Below are 26,347 nucleotides of genomic sequence, written 5' to 3' on the forward strand. Positions count from 1 at the left end.
TCTGCCAGGCTCCACACTGATGCTTTACATGTAACTGGTTCAATCCTCATGACACCCCTAAAATCATTTATCCAGACAATCATTTATCCTCCTGTCCAGGTGAGGAACCTGCGACCTGGAAATGGTGAGTAAAAAGCCCAAACCCTCTCAGTGAGTAAGTCGCAAAGCCAGAATTTGAACCCACACCTGGCAGACTCCAAAGTCCACCTGTGATCATAGCCAGCTGTTCTCTGTTGCTTATCTTGCTTCCAGAAGCCCGTCCAGTGTCTCATGCCACTAGAGCCTTTGCTCTTGCCCTGCACCTCTACAGGACCACCCTGCTTCCTGGCACAGTAAGACCTTCCCTAAAGCGGGTTCCCGAAGCATTCCAAGTAATGTGGATCTTTACTAAAGATTTTCTACAGTAGGCAAGAGAAGGTTATGTTGTAAACCACTCAGCAAGACTTCCTAAAAGTGTGTTTTCAACATGTCTTTCTCTCTTCATAAAATATCAGCCCCTCTGGCAGCTGTTTAATAGTCCCTCCCTCCACCCTCTTCTTCCCTCTGCAACCTGGTTTCCTGGCCCCCTTCCTCCCACTCCCCCTGCCTCTCCCCAGAGCCCTCCCTCAGCCTGCTCTAGCTGCTGTTCCAAAACCTCCTTCAGAGTTGCCTCCCTCCTGACAAACTCGCTGTCCTCTGCTTCCCGTTCTTCTACCCGAGAGTTTCCTCTGGCTGCATCTCTTTCTCAGGCAGGATCTTGAACCCCTCTCCTGGCTCTTCAGTCCTTCCGCACCTCCACCCCTGCCCACTTCGGCTAGAGGAAGTCCTTGATGCCAACCCAAGATACAGGACATCTACGAGTGCTTCCCCTTTAAAAGGTGACAGAAGGGTGGTGCATATTCAAAAGGTAGTGTAGGGGGACTGTGTTTCCATGCCACATCCTGTCCCTCATACTTTAGTGTATTTCCTGAGGGCACATGGCCCCATTTAGAAGCAGGGCACGGAAGAGCAGCACGTCCCTCTTGGAAGGACAAGTGTACAAGGGACAGTGCCCGTGGGCAGAGCTGAAACCTCCCTCCTGCACCTCCTCCCACTGGACTCTGCTCCCTCCTCTGCACCTCGGCCTGCCCGAGGGCCACCAAGCAGTGACACCCTTGAGGCATCCCCCTTCCAGCTAAATGCCCTGAGTCCTTGCTTGGCAGAACCTAAGGAAGCAACAGACTAGGAGGTCTGAGCTGCTCAGCCACACACAGTAACAATTTCAACTTGTGACAATGTGGCTGGTGAAGCGGTGGGACACGGCAGAAACTGCACCAAAGGCTCAAGAGACAGGTTCTAGTTCTGGGATTCTGGATTGAAGTCTCAGGACCTTGGACGAGCTGCTTAATCCCTCTGTCCTCTGATCATCTACAAAACAATCATGATCATTTCCTGCCTCCTGGGCCCTGCCTGTAAGTGTGGTTAGCCCACAGATCTCATACTGATGAGGAATGAGAAAGGGCTCTGCACACCCTGAGCTGGTCCAGCTGGCAGGATCCATCTCCTTCCCTGGAGCCTCTTCACTGAGGACTGGGTCATCCATCAGCCCTCCGCAAAATGCAAAGAGGAGGGACAAGCAGTCACCAAAACGTCTTCCTGCTGCCCTTCTAGCTCCCTGAGAGCATGAATCAGCCTGAAGTTCCTGGCCCTGAAGTGCAGGGCCAAGGGAGGGAAGGGGCGAGCTGACCGCACAGCCCAGCGGCGGCGTCCAGCGGTGGCAGCGAGCCCGGAGCAGAGGCCGAAACAGCACCATGGTGCAGACAAAAGCCAGCAGCTGTGGATTTCCCAAAGCCTTCCCTCAAAAGCCATTTCCTTGGCTTATCCACGGGTGGAACAGGGATGCCAGAGCTGATGGGAAGCTCAGGGTGCCCCACGCCCTGGTCCACTGGAAAAAAGGTAACCAGAGACAGCAAGGGGCTGGTGCAAAGTCGTGTGCAGAATTCCCTTTCCAAGCTTCCTCCTGAGTTGGCCCCTGAGGTCTTTCCCGAGGGTCTTTGGGTCAACCAGCCCTCCCCCGGGCTGGGACACAGCCAGGCAGGGAGAAGCCCACAGCTGCGCTTCTACAGGCAGACCCTCCCCCAGGGCCTAACACCCAGCAGGGGAGGCAGGGTCGCTCCTGTCCTCTGGCAGCAGGCTCACCTCCCACACCAGACATGCCATTCTGAGCATCCGTGTCCTCACCTCAGGCCCATCTATAAAGACATAGGATCTAACAAAACAAACGTCCAAGCTGATGCCAACAATGACATCTCCAAGTAGGGGAGAGCAAACAGACAGGGTCTGTAGGGTAAGGTCGGTGCCACCCCACTTCAAGTCCCTACCATAAAGGGCAGGTCCCACATAAGCTGGCTCCAGTGTTCAAATAGCCACCAAAATCAAGTGTGAGTGACACTGAACAGATTCTGCTGAGTTAGCAACTCAGACAGAAATTGACCATCCCTTCATGAAACATGACACTAATTTCCTCCCAGGGGACACTGAGTAGGAGCTGGTGGGCAACTTTCTCTTTTTAAAGGTCAACAGTAGGGTGGAGCCCACCCGGTGACACTCTGCTAAGTGGTTTACATTTGACGTTGCATTTGTTCTCTGCAACAATCCTGCAAGAATTGTTATCACCATTTAATGAGTGAGAAGACGTTAAGTTCAGTGGCTTGGCCATGGTTATATGTCTAGTGAGCTGCAGAGCAAGAAACTCACTAAACTCAGAGCTGCCTGACTCCAAGTCCAGCGTTCCTCCCAGTGCACCCCCAAATCCCCCAGGGATCATTTAGCCCATTTCTAGCATCACAGTCTGAACTTAAGGACCACTGTGGTCAAGAGTTATATGATAATCTGCTTAACGTTCCCCCCTCCTTTTTTCTGGATGGAGACATTCAGAACACGACGTCACGGTCTGTTCTATCCAATGGTTGTGGTGTATTGATGTTATACTCTATTACGACCCCAGCCCCTTGGCCACAGTTTACGAGCTAGAGGAGGCTGTATTGTTGCTCTTGGGGAGCTGGAGACATCTTTGCGCCCCGCAACATTAGGCTTGGGCACGTGACTTGCTCTGGCAGCAGCTTTAAGATCTATTTCCTCTCCTTCCCTCTACCACTGGGCAAAATGCCCCATATAGAAACTGCCTCTTCAGCCTGGGTTCCCAAGTCGGGTTCCTAACATGGTACCGAGCTTCAGCGCAAGCCAGAGGTAAACTCTTTTGTAGTGAGACACTGAGATTTAGGGTTGGTTTGTAACCACAACGTAACCTCATCTACCTTAAGTGATACCCCAGCTAGTGGGTATTTATCCCAAGCTGGGTTAATGAAGCCATGATTTGGAAATTTTAAAACTAAGAACCAAGAAAATTCCTCTCTTTGGGTGACTTAAGCTGTTACAAAAAACTCAGGAGCCTGCTGTGTTTTCAGGGATTGAGGAGGAATGGAAGCAGCTGTCCGATTAAAGAGGAGAAGAAGCAGAGATGGTGAGGAGAGAGAGCGACTACTTAGAACCTGTGGCTTCAGCAGCCAGTTGGCTAAAGGCCAGTTTGCATCCCAGTCTTTACTCTGCCTTGGTCGTCTTTCTCTCCTTGGACTAATTCTTCCAGGGAATTTGCCTTATTTGAAAGCTAGTTTAAGGTGATTTCTGTCCCTTGCAACCAGAACCCTTAACATACCCATCTCATTTCACAGATGAGACACTGAGGCTCAGAAAATGGATGGGACTTTCCCAGGTTCTCAGCATCCGTTGTGGCAGTGCCAAGACTTAACCCGACATGGTCCAGTGCACTGTCCTCCTCATTCAGCTAGAGGGCAGGCAGGAGGCACACGAGGGATCCTTGGGATTAACCTGGGGCTAAGAATTGTCAGCCCGGGATCTGGCTCTCAGAATTTGAAGAGAGACACAAGCTCCGGAAAAGCCTAGACTGACAGGATGCTGAAGGACTGAATCATAAAGTGGGCATTTCCCCCGAGATTTCATTTCCTTTTTTTTCCTGAACATTTAAATAAAACGTGTTCATAATTTTAAAACCTAAATCATTTGAAAAACAAAAGAAAGTTAAAAAATCACCTTAAATCCCATCATCCACAAAGAAAGCCTGTATAAATATTATCTGATTATTCATCCAGAGATTTTTCTATGTCTATATAGAGAGCCACATATAAATAGATCCAAATTTACATAAATGGGATCATACCATGTAAGTGTCTTAGTTGTTCAGGCTGATATAACAAAATACCATAAACTGGGTGGCTTACAAACAACAGAAATATATTTTTCACAGTTCTGGAGGCTGGAAGTCCACGATCAAGGTGCCAGCAGATCTGGTGTCTGGTGAGAGCCTACTTCTGGGTTCACAGACGTGTGGTTTTCTCACTGTGTCCTCACGTGGTGGGAGGGAGCAGGAGGCTCTCTGGGGTCTCTGTTGCAAGGACATAATCCCATTCATGAGGGCTCCACCCTTATGACCTGATCAGTCTCCAAAACCCCCGCCTCCTATACCTTCACATTAAGGATTAATTTTCAAAATATGAATTTTTCAGGGACACAAAATATTTAGTCTATAGCAATGTGGTTTTGGAAACTTCCGTTTTCAAATAACAATATGTCATGAATATCTTCTATGCTAGTAAGTACAGGGTCACACTATCATGGTTAACAGCTACAAAGTTCTCTACCCTGTGGACGAATCCATCCTGGCGTGTCCTCTGTGAGAGTCCATTAAATACACAACATGGCACAAGAGCTGAGAGTATGGCCTCTGGAGTTAAACTGCTCCAGTTTAAATCCCAGGTCCCCGTTTTCCAGCTGTGGGAAGTTGGGGAAGTTGATTAACCTCTCTGTTCTAAAAATGGAGATGCTAGCACTATCCTTCTATTCAGATGGCATGTGGAGGGTGGGTAGGAGGGGTTTGTTTTGTTTTGTTTCTGAGAATTAAACAAGTTAATACACAGGAGGTACCTAGAAAATGTCTGCATCACAGTAATTCTCAATACATGTCATTATTATTTAATTAACTTGTCCCCTAGCTAGAGATATTTAGATTGTTTCCAATTTTTCACTATTTTAAATTACCTTTGTAAAGCAGTAAACATCCACTCTATGCATTTTGTTCACTTGTCAAATTACCTCTTTAGATAAATTCTAAATGGATTTCCACGGTTTATTGCCATACACATAAAGTATTCAACTTGATACTTGTTTTCAAACTGCTTTCTGAGAATATTATACTAATTTACATTCTCATCAACAGAGAGAAGAGAATGTCTGTTTTTCCAAGCCCCACATCAACACTGAATTTTGTCAACATTTTAAAATTTGCCAATCAAAAAGTTAAAAAGCCCAGCTTTCCAAACTTTGCAGTTGTATTTATTTTATTGCCAGAGAGGATGGCTCTCTTGTCCTGTTAATTGGACATCTGTATTTCTTCTTTTGTGAATTGCCTGCTGGTCACTTTTATTCCCTTGTTCTATTCGGATGGTCATCTTTTTTGGTAATAACTGTAAAAGTTCTTTGCAAATTATGTACATGAAAATGTTGCTGTAATATTAGGGCTACCAGATAAAAATACAGGATACCCAGTTAAATTTCGCTATCAGAGAAGCAATGAGACATACTCATACTAACAAATTATGTGTTGCCTACTTGAAATTCCAATTTAACTGACTGTTTTTATTTCTATCAATCAAATGTAGCAATCTCTATAGCATCTTTTCCATTTTTGTCATTTAACTTTTAACTCATTTTATAGCATCTTTTTAAATAAAGATGTGTATTTGGATTTTTTTATAAATCATATCCATCAGTCTTTTCTTGCATGGCTTCATGATAAATTTAGAAAAAAAAATTTGCAATCCCGGATGGACAGCAAATATTCACCTATATATTTATCTAATTATTTTTTGGCTTCACTTTTTAACATTCAGTATTTGATGGATTTGGAATTTACTTCGGTCTGGAGAACTGGGTAGAAAACCAGCTTCCACTAATCCAATATCATTTTTTGGAAAATCCATCTGTTCTACCAACTTGAAGTGCCACATTTTAACACCACAGTTTCTCCTGTACTTCTAAATTTGGGCTCTCCGTCCTGCTCCACTGAACAGTCATCTCCAGGGCTGTAACACGTTGTTTTAATTACTGTTGCTTTGTAATAAAGGCAGTGTAGTGTGACGGAGGATTAAGCACAGATGCAGAGGGTAGGGAGACAGAATGCCTGCATCAAAGCCCCAGTCCCCTCCTTCTAGCTCTGTGACGTGTGTGATATTTATCCTACCGGACCTGCATTTCCTTATTTGAAAAGGACAGCAATATTAGTATCTGCTTCCCAGGGTTGTTGTGAGGATCAAAGCACATTAACATATGTAAGGCACTTCCTTCAATCGTGTGCCCTCGGTCAGTGTTCCATTTTATTTACTCATGCATGCGTTCTTTCATTTTAATATCCAGCAGGCCTACTTTCTCTTATTCTCTTCTTTACCAACACTTTGTTGCCTGTTCTCGCCTTATTCTTCCACATGAGACCCAGAATCATTATGTCAAATTAAAAAGAAGATTCTACTTTGAATTTACAGATAAGGAGGGTGTGAGAGGGTTACAAGGTGTCCTTTTTGTCCAAGAATAAGGATTGTGTCTTAACGGATTCCAGTCTTCTCCAGTGCCCCAGTAGACAGAAGTTTTTTTTTTTTTTAACAAAGTAGAAGATACTCCCTAAAAAGTTCATATTTCAAGTTTTTTATGGTTTTGCTATAAGAATGGGTCACTGGCATTTCTAACTGGTTAGTAAATACACATGAACACTGTTAATTTGGTATGTTTATTTTGTAAATGGCCAGGTCCTTGGAAAAGGCTACTATTTCACTCAGTCTTCGGCTTGGATTTTCCAACCTAGACGATCACATTTGCCACTAACTGTAATTGTTTCTCTTCTGCTTTCCAATTTTTAAAAAAGACCCCCTCCTTTTTTTTGTTTGTTTTACAGAGCACAAGTTCAGTATTTTTTTCAGCGTTTTGACACCGTTTTCCTTCTCTTGTCTAATTGCATTAACCATACTTTCCAAACCTGCCTCCTGGTCTTGCTCTTAACTTTGATGAAAATGTTTGTCTCACTGATAAGCATAATGCAGGCAGACACTCTGAGAGAGGCATTTGCTCTCCCGTAAAGGAAATATCTGAAGGGAACGCTTGTAAAGAGCATATCAGGAAAGCCCAGACTGAGCTGTGCTCCTGCAAGGGGCTCTTGGGCCCCCTCCGCGCTGCCCACGCCTGGCCCCGGGGGCTGAAGTTTCTCCCTGCGTTTCCGCTTGAACAGCATCCAGCTGCCTCGCCTTTAAAATGCCAGGGCGGCCGCGGCTCCGCTCAGAGCCCCCTCTCGGCGGCTGGCCCGGGCTCGCCCGCGCCGCCGGGGCGCTGACTCAGCCGCAGCCCGGCCGCTGCCCGCCGAGCCGGGCCTGGGCAGCGCGCCCCGCGCCCCGCGCCCCCGACCCGCACGCACCGCAGCGTGCGAGCGGAGGCCGCCCCCGGCCTCTGTGCCGGGCGGGCCTGGCCGGGGCCCCGCGAGCGCACCGGACGGCCTCGCCAGGTAAGGACTGCGGGAGCATCCCGGGACCAGCCGCCGCGCCGCCCGCATCGTCGGCTGTGCCGGGGCGTCGCGCGGGTGGGTGTCCGGCCGCGGACCGAGCCCGCCGGCCGCAGGCGGCCGGTCTGCTCGCTGAGGTCCAGCCAAGCCCGGCCGCTACCGCGAGGGGACCCCCTGCTCGGCGGCGGGGAGGGCCGGGCCGGCGCTGGCAGGTAGCAGCAGCCTGGGGCTGCCCAGGGGGAGCCGCGCCGGGCTCCGCGCTGCAGCAGCCCCAGTTATGCTGCGGGCTCGGGTCTCAGAAACCTGGAAAGGCGCTGTGCCGTGTGTTCAAGGCACCGTCACTCCCGAGCCGTCCACTCTCCATCTGGGGTCCTCGGCCCGTCTGCCGTTGAGCGGTTTGAGGAGCCTGAGTTAAAACTGAATCAAAGTTAGGAATTCCTTCTTGTCAAGTTCGGTGCCTAAAATTCAGTCCCTTCTTGTGGCTGACGGTAACCTAGAACAGATTTTTCTCCGTGTAGCTGGTGAAGGTCACATTTGATGTAACTTCTGGGAAAAGTTCTGTTGGTGGCAGCTTTTCTAAAATGTCAGGTCTCAGTTGGATTTCGTCCTGATCTGCAGCGAAAAGCCTAATACAACCTTTCAAATATTTTTTCCAGGCTCTGGGTGATATTTTGGGAAATGTATGATGGAACTGGATTTTACAGTAGCCTCTGTTGCCCACAGGGAAAATTCCAGGAGGGAAAGACGGTCAGGAAAGACCAAGGTGATGTCGGCATAAGGTCACAGTATGGCTTTGGACCCAGAAATGAAGTCCCAGGCAGGGCCTCAGGGTGCCTTCCCCACCAAGGGGAGAGGTTCCGTTCTAATCCATTTCTGAATCAGCTTGCAGGATCTTTCTAAACACTGTGTGAGTTCACCTGAGCCTCCCCGGATTTCAAATGGAAAATCAGAATATCTGTGATGCAGTCTTACTCCTTTACATAAAATACGTATCCAGTGGACTTAGAGGGTAGACGCCTAGGTGCTGGGGAGCTTGTACGCTCCCCCCCCACCTCCTCCTTAAGAGATGAAATGTACTAACCTGATTTGTGGTCTTGGAAACCTGCAAAGTGGGTTTAGGACAGCAGAAAGCCAAACATCCAAGGCCTTAGATGTGATTTATAAATTGGATTTGGATTAAGGCTACATTTTTCAGGGATGGCTCAGCATAAGGCATGTAACATCTTTGAGGACACATGAGAATGAAAAGTGTCAAGCCAAAACTTATCCCGGAAAACTGTTCTGAAACCACTGACTTCACATTTGGCCAAAAGAGAAATTGTGGGTAAGCTGTTCGTTTATTCTATATAATCTTTAATATATTCTTATTCCGAATGACTAATTTCCCAGTCGTTTTTTTTCCAACTGTGTTTAATATTTCTGAACAACTTTCAGGTAATGGTTGCATGAAGTATAATGTGTCTCTGAACTCAAATATTTTTGGAAATTTATAGTATATTTCTGACCATTAGATATTCAAGATGTAAATTTAAAATAAACAAGGTTATGGCAGAATAAAGGATTTTTTAAACAGCATGAACCTTAATAAGCCTGAAAAAAATTAGTTTTCCTAGCAGTTCAATGACTGCTTGTAAGTTGTGATTTAGAGGGCTGCGTGTCTCTCTGGTTTATTTCCTTACTGGGTTAATGAAAAAGGCAGCCATTCTGAATACACTGCCCTGCTGGTTAATCTTTCTCCAACAAATATTTACACTACCAGGCTGCATTATCACAGCACAAACTCAAAATCTGCAGTCCTAAGATGATCTTGTGTAGTATCATTCAAACTGGACAATATTTCCATGGTCTAAATGGAAAATGAAATGGTATCAAGGAAAATGTCCTAAAATTATCCTGTCCGGCCACAAGAGAAAGAACAGGGTTTATAAAATTGACAGGTTTCCAAGACTCTGAGGCTAATGCTTCAACAAGTCCCGATGTGGAGGAAGACTGTAACGGCTCTGAGTTTTGGCACTGCAGGCTCTGGAGCTGGTCCATGCTCGTGAGTTTTTTTAGATAACGGAAGTTCCCATGAAAACATTAAAAGTGACAACATTTTCAACTATCTGAATTGTTTTGGAAGGAAATATTCCTGAAGTGCATCCTGTGCGCCCTACAATCCGGGAGCTGGCGAGTGGGAATTTATACATTTCCTGATGACGGAGGATCAGCCCTGTTGAAATCAGTCGTCTTGTGTACACAGGGGAGGAAGAGCCCTGATGTTTGCTTAGCTGTTTAGATCCGCATTTAGTCCTGGCGCTGCCTCTGGTCAGATGACCTTAACTTAATCACGTTGTCTTTTTGAGCTTCACTTCTCTCATTTGTAAAACCCCAGGAGAACCAATACCTAAAAGTCAGTTCCATTTGTTAAGTACTTAGTGACGCTAAGCATTTTTATACCTGCTGTCATTGAATTCCCAGAGTAACACCTGTCCTCCCCATTTTCCTGATGAAGAAACTTATGATCAGAGAAGCAACTTGAATTACCAGAGGTTGTTCAGGGTAAGAGTAAGATTTCCAAACTGGGATCATCTGATTTTGAAACCTATATTCTGCCCCCCCATCATGTGAAGTTGCTTAAGGAAAACATCCCTGCTGTAGAGTTAGCACTCAAAAAAAAAAAAAAAAAAAGTAGCTGCACTTAATTATGATTACCAGTTTCACTTTGTGAGGATAAAATTAAATGAGATAACTCACGTTTGAGCCTGGGGAGCCGTCCCTCTGTAATTGGTCTCTACTACAATCGGTTATTACTTGGAGGCTCCTAACTCTTTCTGAGAGTCCGTTCCTGCCTTTTAAAGTTAGGAAGCCATTGCCATCTTTGCTGCGTTGTTGTGGAAATTGTGGTTGGTGATGTATATGAGAGAGCCTAGCACAGGGTAGGCATTTTACACACGAAGTCCTTGTGGACCTCCCTTTCCGGAGTCTGCACCTGCCTCCCCCGTGGACATCAGTGCTCAGTGTGCGTTCTTCAACACACGCCCCTATGCTGCACATTTCTGGTGGGGTCTCTACTGTGCCCCCAGGGATGATGATGCTTCAAGCCCTCCAGATGGAGCCCCCTTGGGAAACTTATTTCAAGGGAAACATGGAAAGACAGAATCCTAGATGGAAAGAGAGCCGACTGGGATCCCCAGTCTCAGAATCCCCAGCCGGCCAGAGACGTCTGAGAAGCCCTTGCAGCACAAAGAGGCTTCCACACAAACAAGCAGCCTTCAGTGTATCTACAGCTTTGGCCTCAAGCCCCTTAGGTCACGCCCTGCCCACCTGCTAACCCAATGACAGAAGAGGGTCTCAGTCAATGGCTGGCCTCAAGACACACACTCCATGTTCAGTATATAGTTTACACTCTCTTCTTATGGGAATTTTTAAATTTTTAAAAATTCTTCAAATATGTTTTAATGTTTAAATTATTTTTAAGTATTTAATTCTACTGCATAATATAGCTTTGTGTTAATATAAAGCAAGGCAGCCCACCACCAACACTCCTCTGGGAAGAGGTGCCCTTCCACCGCGGGCCACATCCCTGCACACTCAGTGTTGGATCCTTCCTCTAAAAGATCTGACTCCTAGTGCCTTGGCCCGCAGAACTGCACAGACTCCAGAATGGCATTTCATCCTTGTCCTTGGGCTGTCTTGACAGAAAGGTACCCTGAGCTTCCCCTGTGGGTTGAGAAGGGTCAGAGAAGCAGGCAGTCCTGCCAGCCCTCCTGCAGTCTGCGCCCGGGGCAGACACTGGGGATTGAAGTCTGATGTTCTTTCCGTGGACGTGAACTTTCATGCTCAGGTGGCCATGACAAGTTGACCAGAGATGGCAGGTGTGATGAGCTCTGCTTGAAGTTTCAGGAGGAGCTTACAGAGGAGAACATGTGAAATCGACTAGCACCACGCTTACCACAGGCAGGCCTGCGGAGCTGCGCGTGGACTCTGAATCTGACTGTGAAAACGTCCCCTACAGCGTGAGAGTGCAGCAGAGGCATTCTCGTAGGATCACCTGGGAGGCTTGTTGTAGGATTCAGGTGCAGAGGCCCAACCCCAACCCCCTGAACCAGAACTTCAGAGCTGGCAGTGTACACTTCAGCAAGAGATGATCAAGCACCTGAAGTTTAGAGGCTAAAATTTGAGAAGCACAGGCCCTGTTTGGGGAAGTTAGAACTGTTTGCACACTCATTGGATCTGAACTTTGGACACTCCCTCCCCCCACCAAGTTCACGGCTCACTCTGTCTGGACAGAAGCGCAAATGCCCTTGTTCTCCTTTTAGACCTGGAGAGACACACATTCACTCCCACAGCAGGCCTCACTCAAGGGCGTTTTGTGATTTCCTGTTTTCCACAAAAGTCACGATGCAGTCGGCTGTCAGCACTGCCTGTAGCCAAAGCGTTGCTGTCCAGACTGACGTGGCCTCAGTCTCGCCTGCACCAGCCCTGGAAAATCACAGAAAGACAAACAGCAGAGGCCATATCTAGAAAGAAACCTGTGCTTTTGGGTCTAAGGCGATTGTGTCTGGGCTGGTTAGAAAAGGCCACTTGGCTAATGCTGGCCTCTCTTGGGACACTTGCTCTGTGACCCTCGAGCTGCCTAAGGCCACCACGTGGAAAGGCCACAACGTTGAAAGGGATACCCGAGGAGCCCGGCTGCTCCAGCCCCAGCTGTGAGTCTTCCCTGCGTGGACTCCAGACATGTGAGTGAAGGAGCCCGCCAGAGGCCCCAGCCCCAGCCACCATCTGACCCAAATGCACATCGGAACTCCGAGCAGGAACCACCCAGCTGAGCCCAGTCAACCTCCAGACTCATAAGCAAAACAAATGACTGTTATTTGTTTGTGAATAATTACCAGAAGAGTCTCTTGAAGAACAGTGTTTATCTCAGTCTTGAGGCAAACACAAGATTGCCAAGGGCAACACGGGGTTGGGGGCAGAGCCTAGAGGGCCTGGATGCCCAAGGCCTGATTTCCCAAAACTGCTGGGCTCCGAGTCCTCACCTGCAGACGGATAGAACAACAGCCGCAGGTGTTCGCACCGACATCTCTACATGCGGGCACTGTCCTCGGTGTTTTTTTGTGATGTTACGCCTCGAATCCTCATCTTAAATCTGTAAGGTTGGTGCTATAATCATCACCCTATTTTATCCATGAAGAAACTGAGGCACCCAGAGGTTAAGTGATTTGCCAAGTTGCATTGCAGTAAAAGGGATTCAGGCTGAGATTCAAAGCCTGAGGACTGGCTCCAGGTCCCAGTCTCACCCTTTGTACTCTCTCCCTCCCCACGGAGGCTGCTGGAATACCGACGAGATTGTGTATCTGAAAGTGTAGGTACCTAACAGTATCAGGGGCTGAACTTGACCTTCTCTGCGGGAAAGATCTAGTCCACGGAGCTCCGGGACCTGCAGCATCAGCACCACCAGGAAACTTACCAGGAACGCAAGTCCTAGTGACTGTGTCACCTTTGCTTTGATTGCAGAGGGCGATGCCTGGGTCTGATTAACACCTTCTTACAACCGGAACTGCTGCACAAAGCTACCCAGTCCTGGCTACCAGTCCACCTGCATCACTCTTTGCTGTGAGCCCTTCTGCACAGACTCAGCGTGAGTCCACCCAATCTTCAACAAGGATGATCCTTTACTTTTCCTGAAATAGAGACCTCTTCATATGCTGCACATCCTCTCGGGAGGGAGAGGTCTGGCTTTGCCCAGCCCGTTTCTTACCTAGGGGGCAGAAACTACAAGCCCAGCCTCCCAGAGTCAACCCTCTGTCAGGCAGCCCCTCCCCTGGGTAATAACAGGATGATTGGAGTGTCTACTGATTTTGACACATGTTTTACCAGTGCATCCCCCACCGTCCTGAGCTTGGAGCTTTGTGCGTAAATTCTCAGGCTTCATCTGTTCACTTGAATCTGGCTTGCTGGGCTCAAAGGAAAGAAGGCATTAGCAGAGAATGGGAGGGCTGCTTTATGTTCTGCAGAAAACAAGCCGACATTTTCAAGGTCTCTAAACAGAGAAGGGTAATTAATAATTACAGGCTGGACTGATCTTCCCATCTCCCACACCCTCGGTGACTAGGATGTGAAATCCGGCCAGGTGCTGAGTGACGATCCCTGCACAGACACAGAGATCCGGAAGACGGACTGTGCACTGTGTGGACCCCAGTGGAGCCTGACTCTTCCCCCCTCCAGATGGCCCAGAGCACCAGACTCCTCCAACACCCACTGCTTTCCCTCAGGGGCTGCTAACAGAGTTCTTTCCACTTGTGCAAAACACTCTTCCATGTCTCCTGTTCCATCTGAGCCGGCAGCCCTGAGAGATGGGTGTCACTGCCCTGTTCTCATGAGGAAGCACAGAGACCCACCCATGCCACCCCACTGGCAACTAGTGGGCTGAGCCCAGTTTGAGACGGCCAAGTGTGCATTCGACCTCACCTCCTGGGCTCCCAGTTGGGAGGCATTTCTTCCCCATGGAGGTGGAAGAGAGATGTCTTTGCATCTGGAATTTTGTAGAAAAGGAGAGAAGATGATGACACTAAGGAGCCGGATTCTCTCAATGTGTCACTCCCTGCCTGGCCCTAGAAAAGAGCTCTGGCGTCTTGTCCAATTTGCTGCAGCTCTGGGGCATCAATGTATGAAGACTCTGCCATTGCAGGGTGTTGCCCACTCCACTCCTCATCATTCACTTCCCAGTGGCCACCCACGCCTTCCCTTCTAGGGCTCCCGGGGCCTGGTCCACAGAATGAGCCAAGGTAACAGTGGACAAAGGGAATTGCCCGGGTGGGAAAGTGTCTTGGTACCCACTGGAGTAGCCACAGCCTGATGTGTAAATTTCTCAACATACCTCAGAGAAATCTAACTCTGCATTTACCAAGCTGGATGGCTTACAACAGCCCCCAACAACCAGGCCATGTCGGAGACCCAGGAGGCTCCTGAAGCCGGGCCTTCTGGCTGTGCTGACCCACATCTGTTCTGGGTGGCAGGTCTGGGAAACAGGCAAGTGCACTTTGCACAGCCTCCTTCCCAAGGGAAGAAGAGGTGGTTGAAAGGAATCAGAGGAGTGGCAGGTGGAAGCTGCAGCTCATGTGGTCACAGAGGAAATCTCTGACAAGTCCAAAGCTCTTGACTTCCCTGAGTAACCAAGATGGCTTGGTCTAACTCGTAGCTTGCTTCTTTAAAGCAACACGTACCTGAGGGAGCAAAATCAAATATCTACAGACGGGGTGACAAAAATGACTGAAGCTGATTGAGTTGAAGGCAATAGGGGGTGGTGGGGACTGTGGAAAATCAGACACAGGAACAGTCTAAAGGGGACACTGGCAACTTAGGTCCGATTCCACTTTGCCAAGCAGAAATGTAGACCCAGGGTAGCTAGATCTGACAATTTTCCAAAAGCAAAAATTCTGAATCTTATGTAAATCTCCCAATGGCCAATTCTTTAAAATTAAAGCCAGATTAAACTCATAGCCACTCTGCAGCCTGAGCATAATGTATCATTGCCTGAATCTACCAGAGGACCAAGTTTTGTGACCTTGGATGCAGACATGACGTTGGCGTTGTCTGGTAGAGTGGAATATGAGGCCCAATTTAGAAAACAGACAATTCAGAGCTGTTCTGGTGAAGAGAAGCCAGATGGGCCTCCCTTTCCTGCCCCAGGTTGTTGGCCCTGAGACCTTCTAAACTGACAATTCTTCCCCAGGCTCACAGGAGCCCCCTGGTGGGCCAGGAGAGTTTCTGCAGGTTCCAAACTTGTCACCAAGTCCCTGAAAGCACAGGGTGAAGGACATCTGGCGTGAAGGAACTCGTTTCAGGACCCCTCCATCTCTCCTGCCTCTCAGCAGAGGCAGTCACTCAGAGTGACCATGATGCAGTCAAAATGTAGCCCCTCTCTCCTCAGGGCACCCTCAAACCTTCTCAACCTACGTCATGTATAATAGGCTCACAGAGTTATCTCCCTGGATCAGGGGGCCTCTCTGAGCCTCAGTTTCCTCTTCAGTAAAATCAAAATACTAATCCCTGCTGTGCCAGCTCACAAGGCTGTGGTAGGTATGAAAATGAGATATGGATGTAAGGGTTAGATGTGGATCAAGGCAGAAGATAGGGCTTGTTACCATTTTGCGTATCTGGGTTCTTTACTAGCAAGATGGGAAGAACTTGGCTTTGGTATTCCTTGCCTGTCTGCACTAGGCAGGCGTCCAGGAAGTGGGCCCGGCAGGCAAATATTGATTTCTGAATGTCCTGATCATGGGGACTCACTGGCTTTGCTCGTCAGCAGTGTGTTTCTGTTGTGCTGAGGGTAGGTGGGGGGCGGCCCACGAGTAGCCCTGCATGCTCCTGGGAGGGCTAGTGCGGAGGGCCCACGCTGGCCCTGGTGGGGACCTGCCGCCTCCACAGCCGGAGAACCGGTCAGTGCTCCAGACGCAGGGCGATGGCAGAAGGCAGAGCAGGGGCCACCACCCTCACTGTGCTGGTCCACTGAGCCCAGAGCAGAGACACAGGGGTGAATGCGGATCCCTGCCCTCCAACGGGGGGAGCCAGGGAGGGTGGGCACACACCTGCTGAAGCCTTTCCCTGTCCGAGCAGAACACGCACTTGAAGCCAAGAGTCAGAAGAAACCAAATAGGAGATTTTCAGTTCAGATCAGGAGCAGTGCGGTTGAACTTGGCCTGAAAACTTTCCTAGGCGAAGCGGGCTTTGTCGGCAGAAGGGCTGGTGCGAACCAAAGCATGGAAGTGGGGAAAGCCCGAATTGTGTCTGAGAAACCCGGTGACTGGATTATGATGGGGGGGGGGGCAGAGGCAAGAAAGGAAGGGGAGAGGAGAGGAGGGAGGGGGAGGGCCAGGAGGGAAGAGAGGGAGTGGGGAGAGCCGGGGAGGGTGGGGGAGGGCGGTAAAGGCCACCCTTCTGCCCAGACGCCGCCTGCCTCGGGGAAATCAGGACTGCTCAAACAGGGGAGGCCTTTCCTGCTAGCACCCCCAGCCCACACTGAGACTCTCTTGGTGGGAAGCCCTCTCAAGAGACATCCCTGCAGGGCTCCTCCTGCCCTGAGCTCCTGGGCCCAGCCCGGGGGTGTGGTGGGGTGGGGAGTGGTCACAGCAGGGGCTCCCCTGCCCTCAGGTGAGTGTTCAGCTGCCCGCCCCCCTCTTAGTTGCTGTTGGCTGGGCCGTTGCCTCGGTTTCTTTATTTCTAAAGTCAGGGTACCGTGACTCCGCCCCCCACAAGGCCTTGGCCTGTGGGCAGTGAGCCAGCACTAAGTGTTCAGCGAGGCGCCAGCTGGAGGCTTCCGGGCACAGCAGCTGGTATTGGCTGGACTCCAGCGCTTTTGCCCTGGAGCGCTTGTCTCCCGGTGGCTTCCTTCCCCCGGGGGCCTGGCCTGCAGCTGGACCGAAAGGCGAGGAAGCCAGGTTCTCGCCCCAGGATGTCTGGGTGCTTCTTTCAGAATCACGATGCTGCCTGCTGAAAAGAATGTGATGTCCCTGGTTAAGGGCTGCTTGAGCGTTTATTCGCTGGCTTTATTTTCACTTAAATGCGACATTTGCCACTGATTTTTATATCCTGTACAAAATGCCTCCAATAAAAACAGATGCATTTTAAAGAGCTCTTATCAATGAATCAGCGAGACAAATTAGCTTCTAAAATCCTGTTCTCCTGAACAGATGTCTGGGAAGTTCTCAGGACTTCCAGAAGGGAGTCTTCGTGGAGAGACTCTTCACTTTACAAGGTGATTAGGACCTGGTTCCACTGCTAAGAGCTTATCATTTGGGATGGGGGATGTTGGCAGGTGGTGTAACAGGAAGTTGAGTGTGCAGTTCAATGTCACAGAGAGTGCAGGCTGGCAGATCAGTTTAGTGTGGGATCTAAGCCAGGTCCCCATCGGGGTTGCCTGGCAGAACAGCAAAATAAGAGAGCGGTATGGAGAGGGAGAGCTCAGTGCCCCCCAGGGGGTGGGGTCAGGGGTCAGGGGTCAAGGGTCAGGAGCAGATCCAGATATTATGAGCCCTAAAGCTGATGCCACACAGGGAGCCCTCCTTCATAAAGTGACACAAAATTATGAAAACAAAAGTAAGCACAAAAGCTTAATTTTCTCATTCTAAATAAAGATTTGGCAAATAAATCACAGCAAATTACAAATCATAAAATATTTCAAAAATTATTTTATTTAAAAAAAAGATGAAAACTCTATCGACATCACAAAACCCACAAAGTTAACATCATTTTTAAAAATTCACTGCTTGACCCACCTTGATGGTATTTTTATTCTTACATTTTTGGCTGAATTTTGATCTCCTCTTCATATTTCAACTGCTTTTGTAAAATCATTTCAACAGAAAGTAGAAAGAGTGTCGATCTTCTTTCATAGTTGGCCAAACTTTGATTTTTTTTTTTTTTGGCTTAATTTCGAATGTTTCTTTTAGCTTCACAACTCGTTACTGATAAATGTCATAAATCCTCATAGATGTGAGGAAACCACTATCACAGTTGTTTCATTTCTCAGCTGTAAGATTTCAAGGCCCTTCCAATCTGCTCAGGCTGTGACTAATTGTCACCACTCAGAACTGACGACCCCCCTCAGCCAGCTGTCTTTGACGTCCACACTGCGGTGGTGCATTCAGAGCGCCATCCCGTCTTCACAGGTGTCCGCCTTTCATGCCGGTCTAGAGAGAAACCCACAGTGGCCGCACAGTGGGGAGGGCTAGGCCACTTCAGGCCAGGGAAGAGCATGTACAAGACAAGGGTGAGGCGTCTACTTTGGTGAAGTGGAGCGTCTGGGCAGCTTGTGGGGGGCCAGGAGGCAGGAAAGCACGTGGGAGCAGATGGAGAATGGGAAAGTGTCAGATGCTGGCAAGCCTCTGAAAATAGACCAACCTGCTTTTACTTAAGGAATCAAAGGCTCGTCCATGGCTCTAAGCATGTGAAAGCCGACAGAGTCGATTCTAAAGACTGAATCTTCTCTGCCGCTTAGTAGCCAGGAAAACCTTGCTGCACGTTGTCTCTTTATACCCGAGTCATTGCAGGTTAGACAAGTTTATCTCAATAATCCAAACTGAATTATTTCCAACTGAACATCCCCTTGGCCTGATCCCCAAAGTGCTGCTGATTCTTGAAGTCCTCAAACTGCAAGGAAAGTAAGCTTGGTGATCAGGAAGTTGGAGTTGAAAGAGGCAGTGTTCTTAATCATTTGAAGTTAATACATCTTGCTTTTGCAAATTTTGCTAAAATATATGGCCATGAGGACATACCATTAGAGCACATGCCTCCCAGGGTCTTGGAAGGGGCCCACACAAGTGAGGAGCCCTGAGACTTAAGCCCCATTAGTCTTACGGTAAATGCATCTCTGAAGTGGAACACAGAAGGTCTGAGAAGGCTTCCTGGAGGAAGAGGCAGTTGATCCAGGCCTGGGAGACTTTGGCTGATCAATGAGAGTAGACATTCCAAGTGCGGGGATTAAAATGAGCAAGGCATCCAGTGTGTCCGGAGGAATGCAGAGGAAGCAGGGTGGAGCCAGGCGGGTCTTGAACACTTGGCTGAAGGACTGACTTGATCCTGGGGGTGATGGGAGCTGTAGCACATTAATGAATAATTCAGTCATTCGGGGTGGTTGGTCTAGCAGTGGGCATCGGATGGGGAAATGAGCAGCAAGTGACCCTGAGGAGGGACCTGGGTCAGGTTACTAGGGCTTAGGAAGGACCGGAAAGGAAGGTTGGAAAAAGAAGGCTTTGGAAGGTAGACCCTGTAGGCCTAGGGTGTAGGGGACAGAAGAGAAAGGTCCAGAAGAACTCAGGCAGCAGTGATGTCACTGATTGCTCAGAATATTAACAGGTATGATTTGAAAGAAAAAGAAAAATGTGCCCAAATACATCTAGGAAACACTAATTACAGAACAGCTACACTGGGTCTCTTCAGATCTCTAATGGGTCAGAGAGTAAATATTTCAGGCCTGGCGGGCCATGCGGTCTGACGTGGCTGCTCCCCTCTGCCGCTGCAGTGCAGAAGTGGCCAGAAATGCGCAAACACCGGCATGGCTGGGTCCCGCTGAAACTACACTTACGGACCCTGAAATCGGAATTATGTATCATTTTCATGTGTTGTGATTTCAGGTGCTTTTTTTTTTTTCAACTATTTAAAACTGTAGAAACCATTCTTATCTTGTGGGCCTGTGCAAAAACAGACAGAGGCCAGATTTGGCCCATGGGCTGTAATTAGCAGATGTCACTGTCCCAGGTCATCATGAAGGGCCATGAGCTGGGATGTTTCCCATATGAACGGAGCAGCACTCAGGGGATTCTCCACCCTATTCCAACACGTTCCAGGAGATGTTGCTCTAAGAATCTGAACCTGCAGGACTTAGTGTGGTTCTCAGCTGCTACAGTATGAATGTTTGTGCCCCCCCCAAAGTCCTACATTGAAATCTTAACCCCCAAATTGATGACATTAGGAAGTGAGGCCTGTGGACGGTGACTGAGCATTAGGATGGGGCCCTCATGAATGGGATTAGTGCCCTCATCAAAGAGCCCCTAGAGAAGTCCCTGGCCCCTTCTACCGTGTGAGGACACAGTGAGAAGTCTGCAGCCCAGAAGAGGGCCCTCTCCTGTCCATGCTGGCACCCCAATTTTGGACTTCCAGCCTCCAGAAGTGTGAGAAATAAATCTCTGTTGTTTACAAGCCACCCAAGCTGTGGTGTTTTGTTATAGCAGCCTGAATGGACCAAGGCACCAGCAAAAGGCAAGTCCAGATGGACAGCTAGTTGCGGGATATTATGTAGTGCTTGCTGTGAACCAGACGCTTTTATTAATTCTTCTTGGTCCTACCAGCACCCCATTGAGGAAGTTAGTGTTGCTCTTCCCTATCTGCAGACGAGCAAGCTGAGACCCAGAAGGGCTAAGGGATTTGCTCCAGGCCACCATTGTGAGAAGGCAGAGCTAAATTCAAGCCTCTTGAGAAGAAGAAGGGGCTAGCAGTGATAATGTGGCCGGGAGAGGGCTGTCTTAACTGCAGAACTACACAAGGGCGACTCCATGCGGCCAGGAGCAACACTCTGGGACATCCCAGTGACGAAGTCCAACTGGCAAGACTGGCCCTCACGAGAGAGGTCGGGCTGGAAATAGAAACTGGGACTTGATTTCCCCTACAGCCTTCCATAGTAATGCTATACCACACCCAGCACACCTGCTGCTCCCTGCCAGACAAGCCCACAGCTAGGTTATGCAAATGAGCACAATTTAGGGCAAGCACATTCTTTGCTGCTGAGCTGAGAAGGTCAGCCAGTCTGGTCAGTGTTCCCATTGGGGAACACGTGAACCACGACCCTTGGATCTGGAAGGCACCTGTCTAGCATCCCCTCTGCAGCTCGCACTGAGATGTGCTTTGGGTACCTGGAGAGAGAATCCCATTCACTAGGCTTCTGCCTCTGGGGGTAACCCCACGGGATACCCTAAAGGGAGGAACTCAGGAGGCCTCTACCTTGGTTCTCCATCTGCTTGGCCAGCTGGGAGGGGCTGCCTCGCCACCCTTTCCTCTGCTTCGTTGTCTCCCTGTGACTCCACAAGGAAGAACAGCTGAAGGGCAGGGGAAGTGCTCTGACTGCCAAGCACAGAAAGGCCATGCAACCTGACCAAGGTCACACAGCCACCAAGAGGCAGAACCATTACTCAAACCCTGGGGGGCCACCCCTCAGCCTGCTGCTATCTGCATTTCACTGTCCCTGCCTCACTGTAGAAATCCATAGTCAAGGAGCAGGTTCGTGTCCAGAACTGGCCTAGAGTATCCAGAACACTGTGGGGTATTGGGGGTGGACTGATGCAGTGATTGTGATGAAGGGGCCATTTTGACAGAGGTGATTTAGCACCACCCCATCCAAAGAGCACAGCCCAAGTGCGGAGTCCCAGTGTTTACTTAGAGATGTTGAGTAATAGGCAGCCCATCTCACCCTGTCCCTGACCCTACCTCTGCCCAGACTCTCATCCATCCCTGAGCCCCATCACCCTACTAATTTACCACATTGCTCAGTTTTTTAAAAACGTTAATGATTTGTTTACCAAGTTTTGTCCAAATGCCCTTGGTCTCAGAGGAGCAGCCTCCAAACTGTCAAGTTTCCATAATCAATCCCTGTCCAAACCCTTCTCCTTAGAAATCTGTAGATGCATTGAAGGAAAAAGGCTGGTGTTCCCTGGTCTTTGGTTTCTGCAAGGTGCTCTGCTCACAATGACGGAATCCTCCAAGACAACCTGCCCGTTTTCCTGGTGAGGATGCCAGGCTCGGTGACTTGCTCAAGGTCATTCAGCTTTTCCACAGCAGATATGATCCCGTACCGAGGGGCATGCTTCTCCTCTGTTTATGGGGACAGAGGAGGTAGGCAAGGAACCCTGTGATGGTGACCGCATCCCTGAGCTCTTACGGAACCCATGGGGAGCCCATGGATTCCCGAGGGCCATGGGCACCCACAGCGGTGTCGTCTGTCCTGACAAACATCTTTACATATGCAGACGAGTTTTGCACCTTGGATGTGCACAGCCACTGTGGCTGCCTGCCTTGGAGGGGGCATTAATTTCAAGGAGATTAATTACTCCCGGAGACAGCCAAGTCAGTCTCCTGCAGCTCGCCTCTGTTGGTCTGAGTCATTGTGGGGAGGCAGGCTTGCGTAGCTCTTCTGAGTCCCTCGTACCATCAGGTACAGCCAGAGGAGTGCAGCCCCCAGTCCTGATCTTGCTCTGGGCAAGGGGAATGCTCCTTGGGAAATTCAGTCATTGTAGGACGTCCCTTGTCAGAGGACACCAGGCGACTGGCTGTGTGCTCCACTGCATTCTGGGGAAGCCAGGAAGGTGGGCAGGCTGAAGGCAGGAGCATCCTGTAGTCCTGCAGTCAGCCAGGGGAGACGGGCATTTTTGGAAGGAAACCATCGAAACAAAAATAAAAGCAGCAGAGAATAATTTCATCCCGTGTTCACCTTCTGTCGGGCACTGTGCTTAGCACTGTCAACGCAGTTCCTCATTCGCTCTTCTCAGAGAGCCAGTGACAGTCACTGGGGCATTATTAGCACCATTTTAATGATAAGGAGACTGACATTTGAAGAAGTCACATCACTTGTCCAGTGTCACATGGCTGGTCAGCCAGGTGGCCAGGATCTGAGCTTGAATATCACATCCCAGGACCTGAAATCGTAACCACTTCAGCCCCGTCCTAAGAAGGGAGCTTCCACAAGTGTCTGGCTTCTGTTTTCACGTGAGAAAGGGCTTTGAGACTTTAACCCTGGTGGCTGGAAACAACTGCAGAACGGCTCAACACACCTGAGTCAGCCTGGCTGTTTGTGAAAAGACACTTCCCGCCGAGGCTTTTGGAAAGTGGTGGGTTTTCTCTGGGAGAGCGAGGGGGTGTGGACTGAGTGGAGCAGGTTCGGGGAGGCCTGTGCCTGAGGTTGTGGTCGGGCTGTGAAGGGTTTGTGCGCGGGCAGCCTGAGCGGAGGGTGCCTTTGTGTCACACTCGCTGCCGGGGAACTCCCTGCTCATCAGTGTCTGCAACTCAGTTTCATTATGAGGAGAAAAAAGGTTGATTCTCTCCATTAAAAAAAAAGAAAAATCTGTTAAAGGCTCTTTGCCAGTGTTCAGTAATATAAAAGGTAAATAATTATGTAAGGGCACAAATGAAATTGCACTCAGACTAGAAATGTAGGCTCAATTTCCTGAACATCTCCTTGGCCACGGGTCTGATGTAAGACATTTGGACAGCTCCAAACGAATGAGACTTTGTAAATGAGTCCTCTGTGCTTCAAAGGAGAAGGGAGGTACACAAAAGCCAGGGGTCATCCTCTGGACCCTGGCAGCCTTGCCCACACTCTGTTGTCCTCACTTCACGACCCTCATCTACCTCTCAATTAGCTGACGGCACGTCTCTAGGCATCCAGTGTCCCAGGCAGATGGCACCCCGTTCCTACAGCCTGGCTGTTTCCATGCCCACCCCAACTACTTCCCTCCAAACACAGGCACACTTACTCTGCAGCATCTCTGTGGGGCCCCACGGCCCAGCCCCACCACGGCCGCAGAAGCACTACTCCGTCTGGGGGCCTGAGACTGGGACACCTCAGTCTCAGGAACCTGCTCAGCTTGGTGACCACAGCCCGCCCATTGTCACTGCTCTTACCACACCATAAATGGAAACCCTTTTCTAAAATATAAATTGTGCAGAAATATCAGCCGTGGCTATTCTCACCGTGCACAGACCTTTTCCTTGTGACAAGATGGGAACTCTTCCTGCAAAGCTCATGGGCTTTTCTCTTTCACCTTCACCCGGCTCATCCTGGACGACAGTCTGCCCCAGAGGAGATTAGAATGCTACAGGAGGCAGGCGGAGAGAAAGGCCACACTAATACTCAGTTCCTGACAGTCAAAAGTATGATTATGCAGCAGAATAATAGCCTTGTAAGCCAGGCTATTTTCCTGAGAAGAGATGTTCCGAACTCCCTTATTTCTTTCTTTAGCGTATCACAAACCACTTTAGAGGCATCAGCTCATAAACTTCTCCTGTGGTTTAGAGCCTTGTTCATGTTCTTAATGAGATGTTAGCTGCATTCAAGAAGGGCATTTAGACCCGGGAGAAGTAAAATTTTTCAAAAGTAGGACAAAAAAATGGCAGAGAGGTTGGTGAAAGAGAGATTGAAGGTGTTAAGATGTGTCCACTAATTTCTCTTGTCCTCACTCAGACTTGGAGAGGCAAGGTACTCTAGGTAAACTGGGGGATCTCCGGGATCTGGGGGTCCCTGCCTCTTGGGGACAGTGGGGCAGACACAGAGAAATGGTGCTCAGGCTCCAGAGCAGAATGAAACTAGACGTCAGTAACAGTAAGGCAGCCAGAACACGTTTAAATGTTTGGAGATTAAGCAGCACACTTCTAAATACTTACAGGTCAAACAAGAAATCACAATGCAGATCAGAAAATATTTTGTGCTTGTGGGTACAGCTGAAGGACCACTTTTGGGAAAATGTGTAGCTCTAAATGCATAGATTGGAAAAGAAGAAAGGTCCAACATCAACGATGTGCGCTTCCAACCGAATAAAGCCGAAAAAGAACGGCAACATCGAAGGAAGGAAATAGTAAAGTAAGGGCAGAAGTCAATTAGACAGAAAGCAAGCATACCACAAACCAAGAGTCAGCTTTTTGAAAAGATTAGTAAAACTGGTGAACTGATGAAGAAAAAGAAAGAAAATGCAAATTACTGACAGCAAGAATTACAGGGTGACTATAACTCAATAAATAAATGTTAAGAGAAAAAAGAGAATTACAGGGTGGCATTACAATAGATTCTACAGACGTTAAAAATAGTAAGGGGTGGGTACAAACAACCTGCAGTAAATTTGACAATTTAGATGAAATGGACACATTTCTTTAAAAACATAGTGGCCCGAGAGAGGTGGCCCTGAAGCTTGGCTGTCTCACGTTCCCAAAGCCTGAAGATTGCCTTAAGGTGATGCAGGAAATCACTGGATCAGACAACATTTACACGTTTGACACTTGGAAAAAGATGACCTCATTTATAGTCAAAATGAGACATTACATTTTCTCTGCACATCAGAGTTGTGGTGTGAATGATTTTCAATTTTCATACGTGGTCTTGTTTCCAGGGGGGACAATAAAAGGGCCAAAGTATAATTTTCAGAAAGTTAAAATCACAACTCTCATGCAAATACATAAAGTGGGCAAAGATTTTCTTTTTAAATATTAATGGGTTAAGTGTTTATTTGTTTTTTTATGTGTTGGGGAAAGGTAACTAGGTTTCTTTACGGATTTTTAAATTAATTTTTTATTTTATGTTTTAGTGGAGTCACTGGTGATTGAACCCAGGACCTTGTGCATGCTAGGCGTGCACTCTGTCACTGAGCTATACCCTCCCCTCTAAAGTGAGCACAGATTTATTCAATTCATTAGGGACGGGACCATCAAGATGGTAAGGCTGGCTCGAAGGGAACTGGAAAAAGTGAATAATTCCAAGTCCCTGAAAGAAAGGTTGCTTGAGTATGATTGCTAATTTACACACAAAACTTGTTAATGTCCTACAGAGTAATCAACTATAACCTTTAGGGTGATTTTTTTCTACCACACAAAATCCTTCGCTTTGCTATCAGGCAAGAATCACCTGCATCGCTATCGGTTTTCTACAGGTTACATCTGCATCCAAGTTGATCTCTCAAATTCAGTGCATTACCCGAGCAAAATCCTGGAAGGTTTATTTTAATGGAAATTGACAAACTGATTCTAAATTTATATGGAATTGAAAGGAACCAAGAATAGTCAAGATAATCTTGAAAATAAACAAATTAAGAGAATGTATAATATTAGATTTCAAGACTAACACAAAATAGCTACAAGGCAAAAACTGTAAGGAAAACATGAAAGCCTGGAAGAATCACAATTGTGGTAGGAATCTTTAACACACTTATCTCAAAACTGAGTCTTCTAAAATTCATTTAAGAGGAGAGGAGGAACTGTTAATAATCTTAAAGAGACTTCAGACATACTGTGTGGAACTTGTTCAGATCTTAATTCAAACAAACCTACTGTAAGAAGTCAATTTTGAGATAATTGGGGAAAATTAAACATGTATTGAATATTGTATATTAAAGAGTTAGACTTGATTTTTGTTGGTTATGATAGAGGTATTGTGGTTATGGATACTTAAGAAAAATGAGTATATATACATGAATGGTAGAGCTCATGCTTAGCATGTGTGAGGTCCTAGATTCAATTCCCGGTACCTCCACTGAA

The 26,347-nt window shown here is 48.2% G+C and overlaps 1 protein-coding gene across 6 annotated transcripts in view; it reads left to right on the forward strand.

Annotated features, from left to right (window-relative positions):
* Positions 1-7,118: 7,118 nt before the first annotated feature.
* CTXND1 (cortexin domain containing 1) overlaps positions 7,119-26,347 on the forward strand; it is a 35,444-nt gene continuing 16,215 nt past the window's right edge. For 2 of the 6 annotated variants that reach the window (XM_074354214.1, XM_074354216.1), the window contains exon 1: positions 7,372-7,579. The gene's annotated coding sequence lies outside the window, so the exon portion shown is untranslated. The other 4 variants (XR_012502749.1, XM_074354215.1, XR_012502748.1 and 1 more) reach the window with 4 other exon arrangements.

This window comes from Camelus bactrianus, chromosome 27 (assembly GCF_048773025.1).
Source record: "Camelus bactrianus isolate YW-2024 breed Bactrian camel chromosome 27, ASM4877302v1, whole genome shotgun sequence".
In the NCBI taxonomy this organism is placed as follows: Eukaryota; Metazoa; Chordata; class Mammalia; order Artiodactyla; family Camelidae; genus Camelus; species Camelus bactrianus.